The sequence below is a fragment of the Pseudophryne corroboree genome, unplaced genomic scaffold (genome assembly GCF_028390025.1).
Source record: "Pseudophryne corroboree isolate aPseCor3 unplaced genomic scaffold, aPseCor3.hap2 scaffold_967, whole genome shotgun sequence".
In the NCBI taxonomy this organism is placed as follows: Eukaryota; Metazoa; Chordata; class Amphibia; order Anura; family Myobatrachidae; genus Pseudophryne; species Pseudophryne corroboree.
The window spans coordinates 159,836-171,176 of record NW_026970547.1 but is presented as its reverse complement, the minus strand read 5'-3'; the positions used below and the strand labels follow the sequence as shown (position 1 = coordinate 171,176).

General features: G+C 45.3%; 1 non-coding gene across 1 annotated transcript; it reads left to right on the top strand.

Annotated features, from left to right (window-relative positions):
• On the top strand, window positions 1-74 carry TRNAN-AUU (transfer RNA asparagine (anticodon AUU)). Its single transcript has one exon. It is a non-coding gene; the product is annotated as a tRNA-Asn (tRNA).
• The last annotated feature ends 11,267 nt before the right edge of the window (window positions 75-11,341 follow it).

Sequence of the window (11,341 nt, the reverse complement as noted above, 5' to 3'; positions counted from 1 at the left end):
GTCTCTGTGGCGCAATCGGTTAGTGTGTTCGGCTATTAACCGAAAGGTTGGTGGTTCAATCCCACCCAGGGACCTAATTAAACTTGTGATCAGATTTTGGTGATATTTAAGTAGACAAGTCAAAATTTCAAACCCCCTCTTATGGTGTAGGGTACATGGCCTTCTCTGATGTAATCAGAGTTAGATTTGTTTCAGTGATTTTATAAAAAAAACAGCTAGGAAGCACAATTTAGCAGTGGGTTGCAGAGAAAAAAAATATGCTGGCAGAAAAATCCAATCGAGTGATTAAACAGCTCTTCATTTTCTGGCTTTATTTTTATGCTAACAAATTTGTTCTCTGAAAAGTGTCCACAAAGCCAAGTCTCTGATTAACACCTTTGTAAGGATGGTTTTTCACCTATTACTAAATTAAACTTGCTTCATTGGAAAGGCAGCAAGATGCATCCTCATTTCAATGTCTACTGAAATAATACAAGTTGACACCAGGAAACATTAACGCCACTGCTTCCTTGCTGCTTTCTCATGTGGAAGTCTGTTTAATGTGAAAACAAGGTGATATCTAATTAGCACACAGGTAAGGAATTAAGAAAATCTTTATTTAAGGGTGAAGATGTTTCTCACAAATTTGTTGACCCAATGCATCATTGAAATTCAAGCTGGAAAGATGATTTTAATATATCACTTGTACATTTTGTATTGCTCTTCTGGTGACAATGTAGTTTGTTTTTGTCAATTACCATTTTAATAATAGGGTAAAGAAAATGAAGTGGATTTTTGAAAGAAAACAATACTGTCAATATACTATTAAAACAAATTAAAATGGTAAAAGTTATTGTACTTTAAGTAAAAATAAAAGAGACAAAATATCAATCCCAGTTTTGGATTACTTTAATTAACAAAAAAAAATGCATATAGCAGAGGATAGTTTCAATCTGCCTACCTCTGGGTTATGGGCCCATCATGCTTCCATTGCAGTACTCTGCTGCACATGTAAGTGCAAGAGATCCTGAAGCACTCACTCATCATGGGAAAGTACCAATGTGTTTCTTCGTTGGTTGATGGAAGAAACATCTTACAAAAACTCTCCAGATTATTGACTTTTTAAAGTTTTTCTAGGAAACGTTTTAGATGAATGCTTATTAGCCTTTGTCAGTATGGACTTTTGCAAAATGTCTCTGTGGTGCAATCAGTTAGTATGTACGGCTATTAACCATAAGGTTGGTGGTTCAATCCCACCCAGGGACCTAATTTCCCTTGTTATCAGATTTTGGTGATCTTTAAGTAGACAAGTCAAAATTTCAAACCCCCTGTTACGGTGTAGGGTACCTGGCCTTCTCTGATGTAATCAGAGTTAGATTTGATTCAGTGATTTTATAAAAACAGCTAGGAAGCACAATTTAGCAGTGGGTTGCAGAGAAAAAAAATATGCTGGCAGAAAAATCCAATTGAGTGATTAAACAGCTCTTCATTTTCTGGCTTTATTTTTATGCTAACAAATTTGTTCTCTGAAAAGTGTCCACAAAGCCAAGTCTCTGATTAACACCTTTGTAAGGATGGTTTTTCACCTATTACTAAATTAAACTTGCTTCATTGGAAAGGCAGCAAGATGCATCCTCATTTCAATGTCTACTGAAATAATACAAGTTGACACCAGGAAACATTAACGCCACTGCATCCTTGCTGCTTTCTCATGTGGAAGTCTGTTTAATATGAAAACAAGGTGATATCTAATTAGCACACAGGTAAGGAATTAAGAAAATCTTTATTTAAGGGTGAAGATGTTTCTCACAAAATCGTTGCCCCAATGCATCATTGAAATTCAAGCTGGAAAGATGATTTTAATATATCACTTGTACATTTTGTATTGCTCTTCTGGTGACAATGTAGTTTGTTTTTGTCAATTACCATTTTAATAATAGGGTAAAGAAAATGAAGTGGATTTTTGAAAGAAAACAATACTGTCAATATACTATTAAAACAAATTAAAATGGTAAAAGTTGTTGTACTTTAAGTAAAAATAAAAGAGCCAAAATATCAATCCCAGTTTTGGATTACTTTAATTAACAAAAAAAAATGCATATAGCAGAAGATAGTTTCAATCTGCCTACCTCTGGGTTATGGGCCCAGCATGCTTCCATTGCTGTACTCTGCTGCACATGTAAGTGCAAGAGATCCTGAAGCACTCACTCATCATGGGAAAGTACCAATGTGTTTCTTCGTTGGTTGATGGAAGAAACATCTTACAAAAACTCTCCAGATTATTGACTTTTTAAAGTTTTTCTAGGAAACGTTTTAGATGAATGCTTATTAGCCTTTGTCAGTATGTACTTTTGCAAAGTGTCTCTGTGGCGCAATCAGTTAGTATGTACGGCTATTAACCAAAAGGTTGGTGGTTCAATCCCACCCAGGGACCTAATTGACCTTGTTATCAGATTTTGGTGATTTTTAAGTAGACAAGTCAAAATTTCAAACCCCCTGTTATGGTGTAGGGTACCTGGCCTTCTCTGATGTAATCAGAGTTAGATTTGATTCAGTGATTTTATAAAAACAGCTAGGAAGCACAATTTAGCAGTGGTTTGCAGAGAAAAAAAATATGCTGGCAGAAAAATCCAATTGAGTGATTAAACAGCTCTTTATTTTCTGGCTTTATTTTTATGCTAACAAATTTGTTCTCTGAAAACTGTCCACAAAGCCAAGTCTCTGATTAACACCTTTGTAAGGATGGTTTTTCACCTATTACTAAATTAAACTTTCTTCATTGGAAAGGCAGCAAGATGCATCCTCATTTCAATGGTAAGTCAACCTTCTTGCCCTATGTTCCCTGTCAACGGATGAAGACGCATCATTATCTACCGCAGTCATTTTGGCCCAATAGATATGCAAGAAGTTTAGATTCCCCTTTCTTTGCAGGTAGAGGAAGGAAAAGGAAGAGGTCTGTAGCCTCTTCAAGATCGCAGGACCAGAGATTGTCCTCTGCTTCTGCCAAATCCACTGCATGACACTGGGGCTTTCTTGCAGGAGCCCACACCAGTGGGGGCACGTCTAAAACTCTTCAGTCAGTTCTGGATTCATTCGGACCTGGACTCGTGGGTTTTACAAATAGTGTCCCAAGGGTACAAACTGGGGTTTCAAGACGTTCCCCCTCACCGATTGTTCAAATTGGCCTTATTCAGCAGGGAGAAGGTTTTTATTCAAGCCTCTTCGTGGTCCCGAAGCCGGACGGCTCAGTCAGACCAATCTTAAATCTGAAATCCCTCAATTTCTTCCTAAAGAAATTCAATTTCAAGATGGAATTTCTCAGGGCAGTGATCTCCAGTCCGGAGGACGGAGATTTCATGGTTTTGGTAGACATAAAGGATGCCTACTTACATGTTCCCATTTAGCCACTGCCTCAAGCTACCTAAGGTTTGCAATTCAGGATTGTCATTACCAATTTCAGACATTGCCGTTTGGTCTGTCCACGGCTCCGAGGATTTTCACCAGGGTGATGGCGGAAATTATGGTTCTCCTTCGCAAGCAAGGAGTCACAATTATCCCGTACTTGGATGATCTCCTGATAAAGGCGAGATCCAGGGACCAGTTGGTGCAAAACATTGCACTCTCCCTGACAGTTCTTCAACAACATGGTTGGCTCCTAAACTTGCCAAAATCGCAGTTGGTCCCAATGACGCGGTTGTTGTTTTTGGGAGTCATACTGTTAGGCGCCAGGGTCCGCTTGATGGTCTGCGCGGCCCGGCGCCTAGCAACTAGAGACGCCGTGCACGTACAGCCGCCGGCTCCCTAGCAACGCTAGACGCCGGGCGCGCTGAGCCGCACGGACCCTAGCAACGGGGACGCCACTGGCGGACCGCGTTCCCCGTTGCTAGGCTTTAGGAAATTAAGATATTCACCTGATCTCTGGCCGTGCAGCAAGGCAGCTGCACGGCATTTATTCTAATCAGCCTTTAGCAGCTGATTGGAGGACTCCTTGTTAAATACACTCCCAGGGCTTCTCACAGACGCCGGTAATAGCTTCCTGCATGCTGCCTTTGTTTGCTGAGAGTCTGTTTCCAGTCCTGCTGTATCCGGTCATTCCAGTCCGCAGAAGTCCGGTATTCGGGAGTTGTCATCTCATCCCAAGAGGTCGTTTGGTTCCCTGGAGTCCTGACTGATCACCGTTTTATATCCAGTGGTGTTCGTGAGTTGCGGCTCTGCCGTGTGTTGCGGCTCAGCCGCTTTACCTTTTATATTTTGTGTTTGGAGCATTTGCGGAGGGTTCCGCTTCCACAAGTCCTCTCTGGTACTTGGCGGTGCCGGGTAGGAGAATTGGACAAGTGGATATTTTGGTTGTCCTTTTTCCTGGCGGTTTCTCCGCACATATTATAGTTTTGAGTTTGCTTAGCCCCTGGCCTGGTTGTTTAGTTAGAGGGCCTCTTGTTATCACCCTGTCTCAGGTTTCCCTTTGTCTCTCATTAAGACCGGGGGGCATCGAAGTTGGGCAGACATAATCCGCCCTTCAAACGCGGCTGCCAAGGGCTCAAGAAACCATAGTCTCGCAGGGGATTTCTGACAACACGGGTGAGACAACAGAGTTAGGGCGCAAGGGGCTATTTTCCTGTCCTGCTCCCTTCCCCAGCATTCCGTTCCAGTGCTCCAGTCCTTGCCATAAGATCTTCTCTGACCAGAGTGCTGGAATCATAACATTATTACCGGCCATACCAAAACTTAAAATTAAACGGGGTTTAATTTTTTCTCATTCAGTTTTGTGAGAGTTTATCGGCCTCATGAATCCAACAGGTTTAGGGCCAAATCCTGGTCAGCTCTTAGTCAGCCAGATTCAAGAACTTACTCAGATGGTTCAGGATCTTTCTCTTCGGGTGAAGTCGCAGGAAGATCTTTTGCGAGCTTCCCCAAGGGTAGTCCATGAACCAAAGATGCATTTGCCTGACCGTTTTTCTGGTGATAGAAAAGAGTTTTTTTAATTTTAAAGAATCCTGTAAACTTTATTTTCGTTTAAGACCGACTTCCTCGGGTACTGAATCTCAGCGGGTCGGGTTTATTATTTCTTTGCTCCAGGGGGATCCTCAGACCTGGGCATTTGGTTTAAGAGCAGAGGATCCGGCATTGTTGTCAATTGACGCTTTTTTTGAGTCTTTAGGGCTCTTGTATGATGACCCTGATAGAGAGGCGTCCGCTGAAAGTCAGTTGCGCGCTCTCAGACAGGGTAGAAATCCTGCAGAGGTTTATTGTACGGAGTTTCGCCGTTGGTCGAACGACTGTGGCTGGAATGACCCAGCCCTGCGCAGTCAGTTTCGCCTCGGCTTATCAGAGTCTATAAAAGACAGTCTCCTTCAGTACCCCGCTCCTGAGACTCTCGATAAACTCATGGAGCTTTCTATTAAGATTGATCGTCGTCTCAGAGAGCGGAGGGCTGAAAAAGGAGCACCTGTAAGGTCAAGTCCGTGTGTATATTCCATTCCTGAAGACGTAGAGGAGACCATGCAGATGGGTCTCTCCCGGCTGTCTCCTGAAGAAAGAGCCAGAAGGCAAAATTCTGGTCTTTGTCTGTACTGTGGGGGTAAGGGACATTTTGCTCGTAATTGTCCGAACAAGTCGGGAAACGCTTTGACCAGGTGAATTGTGAGGGGGTTCACCTAGGTCTGCAGCTTATCTCCTCGAATAACTCCCTTTTAGTCCCAGTTAAAGTTTCCTTTGGCAGCCTCAGTTCTTTGGTGTCGGCTTTTGTTGACAGTGGAGCTGCAGGAAACTTTATGGATTTAACTTGGGCTAAGGCCTTAGGCATTCCTCAGTTACCTTTGGGTAGGTGTGTCACCATGCATGGCTTAGATGGGAGTCCGCTGTCTAATGGGATTATTTCTCTCCGTACACCCCCTGTACTACTTACAGTAGGAGCTCTACATTCCGAGAAAATCGAGTTCTTTCTTACACATTGCCCAGCAGTTCCAGTTGTTCTGGGTCACCCTTGGCTGGCCTTTCATAATCCCACCATTGATTGGCGGTCGGGGGAGATTTCACATTGGGGTACTTTTTGTGATAAGGAATGTATCACGTTTCCAGTCAGAGTAGCAGCTATCATTCCAGAACTCATTCCGGTGGAATACCAGGAGTTTGCTGATGTTTTCTCCAAAGGCAATGCGGACATTCTGCCTCCCCATCGGCCTTATGATTGTGCTATTGAGTTAATTCCTGGTGCCGCATTGCCAAAGGGAAGATTATATGCATTATCCGGGCCAGAAACTGCGGCTATGAATGATTATGTAAAGGAGAGCCTTGAGAAAGGATTTATTAGACCATCAAAATCTCCTTTAAGTGCAGGCTTCTTCTTTGTGGAGAAAAAGGATGGCTCGCTTAGACCTTGCATTGATTTTAGAGCCCTGAATAAGATCTCAGTTAAAAACACCTATCCTTTGCCGTTGATTTCTGTACTCTTTGATCAGTTACGTTCTGCTGTGATTTTTTCTAAAATTGACCTTAGAGGAGCGTACAACCTCATCCGAATTAAATCTGGAGATGAGTGGAAAACGGCCTTCAGTACTCAGTCGGGTCACTACGAATACCTGGTGATGCCGTTCGGCCTGTCCAATGCTCCGGCAGTTTTTCAAGACCTCATTAACGATGTGCTCCGTGACTTCCTAGGGAAATTCGTGGTCGTTTACTTAGACGACATCCTGATTTTTTCTAAATCAATGGAACAACATGTTACCCAGGTGCGTCTGGTTCTTCAAAAGTTATGTGAGAATCATTTATATGCCAAGCTGGAGAAGTGTGAGTTTCATGTCACGGAAGTATCTTTTTTAGGGTACATAATTTCCCCTCAGGGATTTTCCATGGAACCAAAGAAACTCCAGGCCATCCTTAGTTGGGCGCAACCCACCAATTTAAAAGCAATTAAGCGTTTTTTAGGGTTTGCGAATTATTATAGGAGGTTCATTCATTCTTTTTCTGACCTGGTTGCTCCCATTGTAGCTCTGACAAAGAAAGGAGCGGATCCTACCAACTGGTCGCGTGAAGCTGAGTTGTCCTTCCGGGCCTTGAAACAAGCCTTTGTCTCGGCTCCAGTCCTCAGACATCCTAATCCGGAATTGCCCTTTGTGGTGGAGGTTGATGCCTCGGAGGTTGGAGTGGGGGCTATCCTTTCTCAAAAGGATCCGGAGTCTCTGGAGTTACATCCTTGTGCCTTTATGTCCAGGAAATTCTCCTCCGCTGAATCCAACTATGACGTTGGTAATCGGGAGTTACTGGCGGTAAAATGGGCTTTCGAGGAGTGGAGGCATTGGCTGGAGGGAGCAAAACATACTATTTCGGTATTGACTGACCATAAGAACCTGCAATAGATTGAATCAGCTAAGCGGCTTAATGCCCGGCAGGCACGTTGGGCATTATTTTTTACGCGTTTCAAATTTATAATCACTTTCAGGCCTGGTTCCAAGAATACTAAGGCTGATGCCCTGTCACATAGCTTTCTTCCGGTTCACAATAACAATCCTGTTACCCCCATACTTCCATCTTCGGTCATCTGGGCGGGCCTCACACAAGATTTATTTACCCAGTTAAAACAGCTTCAACACCAAGCTCCTAGAATTACTCCTGCTGGTCGTCTTTACGTCCCTGAGTTTTTGAGAGTTACTGTTTTAACGGAATTCCATGATAACAAAGTTTCAGGGCATCCAGGAGTCTCTAAGACATTGGAGTTAGTCTCTCGCTCAGTATGGTGGCCTGGTCTTTCTAAAGACGTCAAGGAATTTGTTTATTCATGTCAGGTTTGTGCACAGCATAAGGTTCCCCGTTCCTTGCCCATCGGGCAACTTATGCCCTTAAATGTTCCTCTCAGGCCGTGGTCTCATATTTCCATGGATTTTGTGGTTGACCTTCCCCTTTCAGCCGGATTCCGAGTCATATGGGTGGTAGTGGACCGTTTTAGTAAAATGGCTCATTTTATTGCTCTTCCCCGATTGCCTTCTGCCCAAGGGTTGGCAGTTTTGTTTCTCCGCCATGTATTCAGGCTTCATGGGTTGCCTACTGATATTGTTTCTGATCGGGGTCCACAATTCATCGCACAATTCTGGAAATGTTTTTGTGCCTCATTGAAGATGAAATTGTCGTTAACATCCGGTTACCACCCACAATCCAACGGGCAAACCGAACGAGTTAACCAATCATTGAAACAATATTTGCGCTTGTATTCAGCCAAACTCCAGAATGATTGGTCCGAGTTTCTTCCGTTGGCTGAATTTGCTTACAATAATTCTTGTCATTCCTCCACTAAAGAGTCTCCATTCTTTTCAGTTTTTGGTTTTCACCCCAGAGCTAATTCTTTTTTTCATCATTCCTCAGTCTCCTCGCTTACCTTAACCTCCCATCTCAGAGCCATTTGGAAAAAGGTGCACCTTGCTCTCAGAAAAGCGGCCTTTCGAGAGAAGAAATTTTCTGACAGGCTCCGACGTCCTTGCACTTTTAAGGTGGGAGATAGGGTGTGGTTGTCGACTCGCAACATCAGGCTTCGACAATCCTCAGCTAGACTGGGACCCAAATTTATTGGGCCATTTCTTATTATTAAAAGAGTCAACCCAGTTGCCTTTCGGTTACGTTTACCAAGATCTCTCAGGATTGGAAATACGTTTCATTGTTCCCTGTTGAAACAATACGTTTCTTCCAGTAGATTTCCTCGGAAGATCTCTCAGGGTAGATCTCCAGTGGATGTACAGGGACAACAGGAGTTCTTGGTAGAGAAGGTTCTCGATTCCAAATTGTCCCGGGATCGGCTGTATTTTCTGGTTCCCTGGAAAGGCTATGGTCCGGAGGAAAGGTCTTGGGTCCTGGATAAGGATCTTCATGCCCCGAGGCTCAAGAGGGCATTTTTTCGGGAATTTCCTCAGAAACCTGGCTTTAGGGGTTCCTTGACCCCTCCTCAAGGGGGGGGTACTGTTAGGCGCCGGGGTCCGCTTGATGGTCTGCGCGGCCCGGCGCCTAGCAACTAGAGATGCCGTGCACGTACAGCCGCCGGCTCCCTAGCAACGCTAGACGCCAGGCGCGCTGAGCCGCACGGACCCTAGCAACGGGGACGCCACTGGTGGACCGCGTTCCCCGTTGCTAGGCTTTAGGAAATTAAGATATTCACCTGTTCTCTGGCCGTGCAGCAAGGCAGCTGCACGGCATTTATTCTAATCAGCCTTTAGCAGCTGATTGGAGGACTCCTTGTTAAATACACTCCCAGGGCTTCTCACAGATGCCGGTAATAGCTTCCTGCATGCTGCCTTTGTTTGCTGAGAGTCTGTTTCCAGTCCTGCTGTATCCGGTCATTCCAGTCCGCAGAAGTCCGGTATTCGGGAGTTGTCATCTCATCCCAAGAGGTCGTTTGGTTCCCTGGAGTCCTGACTGATCACCGTTTTATATCCAGTGGTGTTCGTGAGTTGCGGCTCTGCCGTGTGTTGCGGCTCAGCCGCTTTACCTTTTATATTTTGTGTTTGGAGCATTTGCGGAGGGTTCCGCTTCCACAAGTCCTCTCTGGTACTCGGCGGTGCCGGGTAGGAGAATTGGACAAGTGGATATTTTGGTTGTCCTTTTTCCTGGCGGTTTCTCCGCACATATTATAGTTTTGAGTTTGCTTAGCCCCTGGCCTGGTTGTTTAGTTAGAGGGCCTCTTGTTATCACCCTGTCTCGGGTTTCCCTTTGTCTCTCATTAAGACCGGGGGGCATCGAAGTTGGGCAGACATAATCCGCCCTTCAAACGCGGCTGCCAAGGGCTCAAGAAACCATAGTCTCGCAGGGGATTTCTGACAACACGGGTGAGACAACAGAGTTAGGGCGCCAGGGGCTATTTTCCTGTCCTGCTCCCTTCCCCAGCATTCCGTTCCAGTGCTCCGGTCCTTGCCATAAGATCTTCTCTGACTAGAGTGCTGGAATCATAACACATACTGGACACAGAAGAGGTTTTCTTCCAGTGGAAAGGCTATGGAGTTCCAGAGTCTGGTCAAACAAATTCTGAAACCAGCAAGAGTGTTAATCCATCAATGCATTCAGTTGCTGGGGAAGATGGTTGTGGCCTACGAGGCCATTCAGTTTGGCAGGTTCCATGCCAGAGTGTTCCAGTGGGACCTGTTGGACAATTGGTCCGGATCCCACCTACACATGCACCGGAGGATAATCCTGTCTTCCAAGACCAGAATCTCACTCCATTGGTGGCTGCACAGTTCTCACCTCCTAGAGGGGCGATGGTTCGGGATCCAGGACTGGATCCTAGGGACCACAGATGCAACCCTCCGAGGCTGGGGAGCAGTCACACAGGGGGAAAACGTCCAAGGAAGATGGTCAAGTCAGGAAAGTTGTCTCCACATAAATGTTCTGGAGTTAAGGGCCATTTAATAACTGCAGACACAGTACACACTGGGACGGGTGCCCAGCATCCTCAACAGACTAAGAGAAAAGGATTTACCGGTAGGTATTAAAATCCTAGTTTCTCTAAAGTCCTAGAGGATGCTGGGGACTCCGTAAGGACCATGGGGATAGACGGGCTCCACAGAGTTCATGATCTTCACTGAGGTAGCGCACAGCACTGCAGCTGTGCGCCATTGCTCCCATACACCTCACATACTCCGGTCACTGTAAGGGTGCAGGGCGCAGGGGGGGCGCCCTGGGCAGCAATATAAACCTCTTTTTGGCAAAAATATAACATATATACAGCTGGGCACTGTATATATGTATGAGCCCCCACCAATTTTACAGTTTAAGCGGGACAGAAGCCCGCCGCCGAGGGGGCGGGGCTTCTCCCTCAGCACTCACCAGCGCCATTTTTTCTCCTCAGCACCGCTGAGAGGAAGCTCCCCGGACTCTCCCCTGCTTATACCACGGTAGAGAAGAGGGTTGAAAAGAGAGGGGGGGCACATAATTCGGCGCAAATTACATACAGCAGCGCTACTGGACAAACATTAAGTTACTGTGTTATTCCTGGGTTATATAGCGCTGGGGAGTGTGCTGGCATACTCTCTCTCTGTCTCTCCAAAGGGCCTTGTGGGGAAACTGTCTTCAGAAAAAGTATTCCCTGTGTGTGTGGTGTGTCGGTACACGTGTGTCGACATGTCTGAGGAAGAAGGCTATATTAGAGAGGAGCGGGAGCAAATGAATGTGGTGTCTCCGCTGACACCTGATTGGATGGATATGTGGAATGTTTTAAATGCTAGTGTAAACTCATTGTACAAAAGATTAGACAAGGCTGAAGCTTTGGGACAGTCAGGGACTCAACCCATGCCTGATCCTATGTTGCAGGGACTGTCAGGGTCTCATAAGCGCCCACTATCCCAGATTGTTGACACAGATACCGACACGGATTCTGACTCCAGTGTCG